This window comes from Acomys russatus, chromosome 14 (assembly GCF_903995435.1).
Source record: "Acomys russatus chromosome 14, mAcoRus1.1, whole genome shotgun sequence".
Classification (NCBI taxonomy): Eukaryota; Metazoa; Chordata; class Mammalia; order Rodentia; family Muridae; genus Acomys; species Acomys russatus.
The window spans coordinates 54,980,106-54,989,330 of NC_067150.1; positions in this window are offsets into that span (position 1 = coordinate 54,980,106).

The window sequence follows — 9,225 nt, forward strand, 5'->3', positions numbered from 1 at the left end:
ATCTACAGATTCAATGCAATCCCTATCAAAATAACTACACAATTTTTTAAAGACATTGAAAGTTCAATTCTGAACTTCATATGGAAAAACAAAAAACCCAGAATAGCTAAAACAATCTTGTACAATAAAAGATGCTCCGGAGGAATCTCCATACCTGATCTCAAACTGTACTATAAAGCAATAGTACTTAAAACAGCATGGTACTGGCACAGCAACAGGCTGGTTGATCAGTGGAATCGAATCGAAGACCCAGATATGAATCCACACACATATGGTCACTTGATTTTTGACAAAGAAGCCAAATCCATTCAATGGAAAAAGGATAGCATCTTCAACAAATGGTGCTGGTCTAACTGGAGGTCTATGTGTAAAAAAATGAAACTGGACCCATATTTGTCACCTTGCACAAAACTCAAATCCAAGTGGATTAAAGACCTCAACATAAAACCAGAGACACTAAGCCACTTAGAAGAAAAAGTGGGAAAGAGCCTGGAACATATTGGCACAGGAGACAACTTCCTGAACAGAACACCAACGGCCCAGGCCTTAATGTCAACCATTAATAAATGGGACCTCATGAGGCTGAGAAGCTTCTGTAAGGCAGGAGACACTGTCAAGAGAACAAAGCGACAGCCTACAGACTGGGAAAAAATCTTCACCAACCCTACATCTGACAAAGGTCTAATATCCAAAATATATAAAGAACTCAAGAAATTAAACACCACCAAACCGAATAACCCAATTGAGAAATGGGGCTTGGAACTAAACAGAGAATTCTCAACAGAGGAGTATCAAATGCTGAGAAACACTTAAAGAAATGCTCAACCTCCTTAGTCATCAGGGAAATGCAAATCAAAACAACTCTGAGATTCCATCTTACACCCATCAGAATGGCTAAGATCAAAAATTCAAGCGACACCACATGCTGGCGAGGATGTGGGGAGAGAGGAACACTCCTTCATTGCTGGTGGGAATGCAAACTAGTACAGCCACTTTGGAAATCTATCTGGTGCTATCTCAGAAAAATGGGAATAGGGCTTCCTCAAGACCCAGCTATTCCACTCCTTGGAATATATCCAGAAGATGCTCCAGCACACAACAAAAAAATTTGCTCAACCATGTTCATAGCAGCCTTATTCATAATAGCCAGAACATGGAAACAGCCTAAGTGCCCCTCAGTAGAAGAGTGGATAAAGAAACTGTGGTACATATACACTATGGAATACTACTCAGCTATTAAAAACAAGGAATTCCCGAAATTTGTGGATAAATGGATTGAGCTAGAAATGATCATAATGAGTGAGTTAACCCAGAAGCAGAAAGAATCAAATGGTATATACTCACTTATATCTGCATACTAGCCCAAGGGGCATGTCCCACGAAAGCCTTCACTTACCAGGAAACTGGGACAGAGGGGAAGGCATCCTATGGGGACTCTAAATGAGAGACGCATGGGAGAACAGCAAAATAAAAGGATCCAGAGGGTCCTAGAAATCTACAAGTAGAACAATATGATAGGCAGATTTGGGCCCAGGGGTCCCGCTCAAACTAAGGCACCAGCCAAGGACAATACAGGAGGTAAACTTTAAACCCCTTCCCAGATCTAGCCAATGGTCAGAATATTCTCCACAGTTGAGTGGAGAGTGTGATACGACTTTCTCACGTACTCTGGTGCCTCACATTTGACCATGTCCCCTGGAGGGGGAGACCTGGTGGCACTCAGAGGAAGGACAGCAAGTAGCCAAGAAGAGACTTGATACCCTATGAGAATATATAGGGGGACATAATCCCCTCAGGAACAGTCATAGGGGAGGGGAATAATGGGAAAATGGGGGGGGGGAGGAATGGGAGGATACACGGGATGGGATAAACATTGAGATGTAACAAGAATAAATTAATAAAAAAAAAAAAAAAAAAAAAAAAAAAAACTTTAAAAAAAAAAAAAAAGCGCTCATATTTGGGGGGGGGGGTGGGATAGGTGCTAGGTGTAGTGGCACATGTCTTTGATCCCAGTACTCAGGAGGCAGAGGCAGGTGGATTGAACTCTGTAAAGTTCAAGGTCAGCCTGATTTACGTAGTGAGTTCCAGGACATAGTGGACCCTGTCTCAAAAAAAAAGAAAAAAAAAAAAAAGATTCACCTTTTAAAAATCAAATTCTAATGGCACTTTATAAAAGAGGCCTTTTATATGCTTATCCAAGGGTTGACAAGCATGTAAAAAGGCGTTTGACATCATTAACCAGCCAGAAAACACACAGCAAAGCACAAAGACACCTCGCCACACACCTGTCGCCGTGGCTGGAGTTTAAGCCAGTAGCAACATTGGTATCACCAAGGACGTGGCTCAGCAAGGCTCTCGGATGTCACCAGTAGAGCTGCAAATGTGCAAATACTTTAGGAAACTGCTCGACTGTGCTTCTTACCAGGGCGTGCTAATATTCCCCAGCACACAGTAGCATTAACAAGAGACTGAGGGCTGGGGGAGCAGCTCTGTTGATAAACTGCTGGCTGTCCAAGAATGTGATCCCCAGAACCCACCTCAAGTGACCTGGGTATGGCAGTGGGGCAGTTGTATCTCAGCACCGAGGAGGCAGAGACAGGTAGCTCCCTCGTGCCCTCTGCTCAGCTGGCTGGGCCTGCCTGTGAGCCCCAGAACAGCGAGTGTAGAGAGGCACGCACCTTTAGTCCCAGCATTTGGAAGGCAGAGGCAGGTGGCTCTCTGAATTCAAGGTCAGCCTGGTCTTTATAGCGAGTTCCAGGGCAGCCAGGACTACATAGAGAAACATTATCTCAAGCCTCATACACACACACACACACACACACACACACACACACACACACACACACACACATCCCACAGGCATAGAAGCTATTAAGTTCACAATTACACACCACTTCCATGGGCTGGTAATATGGCTGAGAGGGATAAAGGCACTGAGTTTGGTTCCTGGAACATGGTAGAAGGAGAGAAGCAGCTCCTGCAAGCTGTCCTCTGACCTCCATATGCATGATGTGCATGTGTGTGCACACACACATGCACATACCTACACACACACACACAAAAAAAAAACCAAAGACTGCCTCCATGAGAGTATGCTATGTGGATAAAGAGGAAATGCCTTTACACAGACGGGGCCTGTGGAACAGGCAGGCTTTCAAGTTGACGTTCATGAATACAGACTAGGAAATGGTCCTTCTAGAAGCCTGGAGTGGACAGTGAGGGAACCCATCCATGTGTTCGTGGGACACAAAAAAGAGGTGTGGTTGGACCAGAAAGTCTGGTCAGGTCAGAACAGAGGAGAAAGACTAGGGCCAGCCTAGTAGGACAGGGTTGGACAATCTAGAGATGGTCTAGAAATTTAGACCCAAATTCTACGTCTACCACCAGCTAGCCTGCTGACCCTGGGGGATAGTCACTTAACCCCTCCAGTCTCAATTTCTTTTTGAAATAGAGAGAAATGGCCTGGCCTGTGCATCAAAGCTGCACAGTGTGAGTAGTGCTTGGTATAACAATTACACAGGGGTCCCTTGTAGTAAGAGTGGCACTTGCTGCCCTCATTCCAAAGGATACCACACCAGCCCAGAATAACACAATGGGTGCCAAGCCCCTCCATGTGGGAAAGGATGGGCCAGGCCATCTGTGTGGGGTGAGCACGTTGTGCCAGCACTTCCAGGACAACAAAGACCAGAACGGAAGGAAGATAATGATGGGCAATCTTTGAAAAAACATTGCAAAGTGTGTGATGGGGGTGGGGGTGGGGGGCTGGACGAGTGAGAGAATGGAGAAGGCACTTTAAAGGCTCCTCAGAGAGCTTGCTGTGACACCCCGGAGCCCGTGAGACACAGAGACTCTCTGGCTCATATCTAGGAAACTGAAAGGCAAGAAAACTGTCCAGACCAGCTGGAGCAAGGGTTTGGGGCTACCTACCCCAGAAGGAAAGGGCCTTATATCTGTCCAATGGTGGGGATGGTTTGCTAAGGTATTCTGGGATAAATCGTATTGCTTATGACCCCTGGGAGCCACATAGCCATAAGCCTGGGGAGGCTACAAGCAGGTAGGGAAAGACAGCTACAGAGGGTACATGAGGCAGGTATGCAGAAAGGGGCTGCACCCCAGGGGACTTTTGTGTGCCTTGAGTCAGTTGGAAATGTTCTGTATTTCCTGTGCCTGGAACGACCAGCCCATAGTAGGTGTGTGCCATATTCCCAGTGACCACAGGATATGCCGCTTCCTGGGCAGCCCTGGGTCTCCTCCAGGCCCAAGAAGCACCTTCCACACCCAGAAAGGTTTTAACCAAGAGCTGGAAGCCAATGTGGGGTTGGAGAGACTTTGTTGAAAAAAAAAAAAAAGTGTTCCTGCTTCCAGGATCTGTATGTACCAGCCCCACTTCTGTCTGATGGGCATTCCTGCTTGGAATTCCAGCCTGACCTGCAGAAGCAACTGTTCTGTTGGGGAATAGACAGAGGCTGGCAGACCTCTCCCAGCTTCCGAGCAGCTATCAGAGGCTATGACTTCACTTCCTTGCCTGCTCCAGTGTGGGCCTCTACTCTATCCTGAATGCTCCAGGGGCAGCTGCCAGGGCTTTGCAAGGGTGAGCACACACTGCTGGCGCTGGCTGGCCTAACGCAGCTGGGGTGGCCAACTAGGCGACCCCTTCATGGTTTGGAGCTTTAAGTTAGCGGCTTGGAGAGGGGGGTTATCTCTTGGTTTAGCTTTGGCTAAATAAGCGGGATGAAAGGAAGTGCTCTTATTGTGCACTTACTGTATACCAGACCCTTGTGCCTAGCTAGTGCTTTGTGTAAACTGACAATATTCCCAGAACATTTTTCCAATAACACACAGAGAAAGATGTCCAAGAAGTTAAGAGCAGGAAGTGGGCCAGAGTTGCCCTTGAACTCTCTATGTCGCCAAGATTGACTTTGAACTCCTGATCCTTCTGGTTCTGTCTCTCAAGTTCTGGGGTTACAAGTGTGCACTGCCATGCCCAGCTCATGTGGTGCTGGGGATTGAACTCGGAGCTCTGTGCATACTAAGCAAGCCCTCTTACAAGCCGAGCTGTACTCCCCCTGCCCCCACGTCTGTTCAGAGACCACCGGATGTGCTCTTGTAAGCACTGCTGATTGGCACCATAGGATGCCAATACCGTTGCCTGATGAGGGCCAGACCCACGTGCCTCATTTCTTCCACTTAGGAGCCACGTGCTGAGTTTCCTTCTCTGACCTTGGGCTCCTCGCCTGTAAGAAAAATGGTACCTTCTCTGCAAGCTGTGACGGATGACCCGTGACCAGCTGTCAGCATACAATCTGTGTTCAGTAATCTTTATCTTTGATAACTCTTATCATGACCTAGTGAGAGGACAGAAGGGAAGCCCTGATTTGCCTTGCTGAGGAAAGATGATTAGGGACCCTGAAGATCAAGGTTAGGTGATGTCCAGAGTCACACGAGGTCTCCAAGGTTGCCCTAACCCTTGGCCTGTGGCTACCTAGAGCATCGACTCCATCTAAGGCCCCTGCCCACTTCTGGAGCCCTGGGCTTGGTGTCTGAGCATGTGCCTGTCACCCTACCCCCCACCCCACCCCGGTACACACACACGGGCTGAGCTGTGTGGAAATCAAGGCTGTCTGTGTAGGTGGCTGGAGCTGCAGGCAGGCGGCCAGGAATGCCGCTTCTGTGTGCTTTGTGCTCAGGAGCGGCTTGCAGGGGTGGGAAGAGGTGGCTGCTTGGAATAGACAGAAAAGAACAGAAGGCTCCACAGGCAAAAATTCTCCCCATGTGGTCTTCACTGCTCTGCTGCCCCAGGTGAAGTCAGTGTTCACGCACGCTCATGCCCAGCGAACTGTTCTTCTATCTCCTACCTTTTGATCCCTTCAGGCTTCCACTGAGCGTCTCCTTCCTCTCCCCCCTACCCCCACACCCCCTAGCTATGCAGAAGTATTTACTCACACTGCAGGCCCATGCTCCCCAGGAGAGGCTAGAAACTCTCCCCTAACCCCATCCTTAAGGGGTGACCAGTCCACAGCTGGGCATCTGGACAACCACTGGCCTGGACTCCAAGAACGATCACATCTGCAAGGCACACAGAGGGACCTGGTCCGGTCAGCGTAAAAATAACCTGTGGAATCAATTACAACAGCAGCGGCAGCGGCAGCAGCAGCAGCAGCAGCAGCAATTAGGGTATCCGTGGGGAGAATAGAAACACACTGTTTAACTGCGTCTTCTTCCTGTTCCAGCAGCACGCGGGCGGCGTGACTAAGACAAACACCGGTTATGTAACTGGTATTTCTCATCCTGGCCCCTTCTCCTCAGAAGCTGCTCCATTCCATCTTCCTTCAAAGAGGAAGCAAAAGAGGAAGGGAAAGGAGATGGCCTCTGACTTGCACAAGCCATGGGGAAGACAATCTAGACTTCTAACTACAGAGGCCAAACTACCCACTCCTGTCGCCTCCAGCAGATGGCTTTTCAGAGGAGAAACAGGGACTTTGAGCTTGATCTCTAAAAGCCTCCTAGGTTTCCAGTCCTCAGAGCAACTTTGGCTCTGAGATCCTCCTTGGCCAGCATGGGGGGGCCTTGTTTGCATTTGGGGGACCCTATGGCTCCTCAGCCAGGGTCTGTGTACACAGGTGGTCATTAGGGACTTGAAAATGGGATTCATTTACTAATCTCTACCACGTGAGCGGGCTCAGCCTTTGGCCCTCGGTTTCCATCCCCAGGCCAGTGCTGGGCACTGGGAGATGAACAGCTGTGTGGTAGAAAGGAAGCTGGGCGAGTTTCTGAAAAGTGCCTGAGTCTGTGTGGTCAGGCTAGTGTTTTCCATTGTCAACAGTTGCTTCAAGAACAGAAAAACTTGTGCCTCTTGGGACACTGTATCTCCTTACTTTCCCAGGTGTTGTGACAAAATACATGGGAAAGCAACTTAAGGCAGGAGGAGTTTGTTGTGGCCCGAGGTCCAAGGCCACGGTCTCTGACAGTGGGGAAGGCATGGTGGCTGGTGCTAGATCTATAGTCAGGAAGTAGAGATGGGTGCTGGCACTCAGTTTGCTTTCTTCTTTTATTCCTTCCATGGCACCAGCCTGTGGGGGTGGTGGGAGCCACTTGGGGTCTTCCCACATCAATGAACTCATCTAGAAACCCCTTCCCAGGAATGGCCAGAGGTGATATACTAGATCTTTCTAGATGCCCATCCAACTGACAACCAGTACTAACTGTCAGGGACATCCTTAAGGCAAGTTCTGGAGAGGCAGAAGCCCGGGGCAAACCTTAGGGGTGTTTAGAATTCCAACAGGCCATCTGGGTAAAAGCTTCTCAAAGGCTGGGATCGGAAGTGGGAAGGGAGGAAGCCTGGCAGAGGACAGGGACTTGTGACAGAAGCAAAAATCTCACACAGTACTCAATAACGACAGCATCTCAGAGCAGCCTGAGGTAAGCTTTGGAGGCTGGATGAAGTAGGTGGGCTGAGATCCTGACTGGCACAAGAAGAGGAGGGTAGAGTCTCTCAGAATCTTCTCCTGGGCTAGGGGGCCCTGGACTCACCACTCTAAAACACTGGAGAACTGCTATCAGCCCTGAAGGACTAGAGGTCTGAAGTCCTGGCGAGACTGGCTCAGGTCTGTCACAAAGGATGCAGAACTATGGTCCTCATATTATCCCAAACCCCAAGTCTGACAATGACCAATGGTCCACTCCCCGGTGTAAAGTTCCATTGTATGGGGGTAGATGTCGTCAACACCCTGCCCCAGCTCAGCACACGGCTCATACTCTTGAGCACACTGGCCAGCGGAAGGCCAAGTGCACTGCCCCACTAATGCCCCAGGGATGAGCCCTTGGCCGATGGACAGTGAGGATCTGCTAGGACAACCCCCCAGAGAGGTCTCCCTGAGCCCCAACAGGGTGGAGTCAGGTTCCCCCCTGGTGACTGCTGGATGTCACTCACACCTTCATGGCTTCCTTCCCATCATCATCATCATCATCACCAGGAGGATTACCTGCCTCCTAAAACAGCTGCTTCAGCTTGGCCCTCACCTCTAGACCAACTTCTGGGAAACCCAAGCTAAGAGAATCAAAAGGCCTCCCTCATGATCTAGCTGGGGAAACTGAGGCCCAGAGAGAACATGATTGCTCTTAGTCACCAAATAGCTGGCTGAGTCTCAGGAGAGCTCAGGTGACCAGTGCCATCTCAGTGTCTTAGATCAGCCACAAAGTCTGCCAGTACAGAAGTGACTGTTGTCTCACTCCTGTTTGAACAGAAAGCAAGACCACTCCAGCAAAGAGCAGAGTGAGGCTGGGGCCTCAGTATAGTTCACGCTATCCTGTCTCCATGGTAACCAGGACAGTGCCCATTTATCTGATGTCAGCAAAAACAGCTGTAGCCTTTGGGTCCAGTTGCTGGGGCTGAAATGACATATTTGCCAAATGGAGTTATTAGGCCTTTGAAAGAGCGGGGAGGGTGGGTCTTTTTTTTTTCTCTCTCTCTCAGAGAAAGGGCCATAAAGTTCAGGGGTCACTCCATGTCAACATCACAGAAGTGCAAGATCCACACAAGTGACTTGAAGGGGCCAGAGGAATACCATGTAGACATAGCAACCCAGAAGCGATGTTTAAAGCAATGGAACACATCTTTTGAAAAGCAAGTAAATCTTATCCTGGGGAGGGGGGTTTCTCAGAGGGACAAAGGCCTGTTCTCTCTCTTTAAATAACTCAAGGCAGCTTGACATCTTTGTCAATGGAGTGAACAAAGCTACTGTGTGCTCACAGAAAGGACTCTCTCTGTCTCTCCTCCCTGAGTCTCTTTCTGAGTCTCTGTGTCTCTGTCTCTGTGTCTCTGTCTCTCCTCTCTGAGTCTCTGTCTCTCTGTGTGTCTCTGTCTCTGTGTCTCTGTCTCTCTCTCTCTCTCTCTCTCTCTCTGTGTGTGTGTGTGTGTGTGTCTATCTGTCTGTCTGTCTCTCTTAAAAAGAAAGCATACGTGATCTGAAAAATTCTAAGGAATCAGGCACAGTCTGGCTCTCTGCCAAGTTCAGTATGCTGGGGGTGTGCTCTGCTCCCCTCAGGAAGCTGCTCAGTGACATGAGCTGACCAACTAATTACTCCATTCCTGTCCTGCTTTAGAGTGTTTGTGACGAGTTAACTACAGGCTCATTCATTCATTCATTCATTCATTCATTCATTCATTCATCCAGTTACTCATTCAGAAAGCTCAGCATTTTTATTTTCTTGCTTGAGAAACACTGT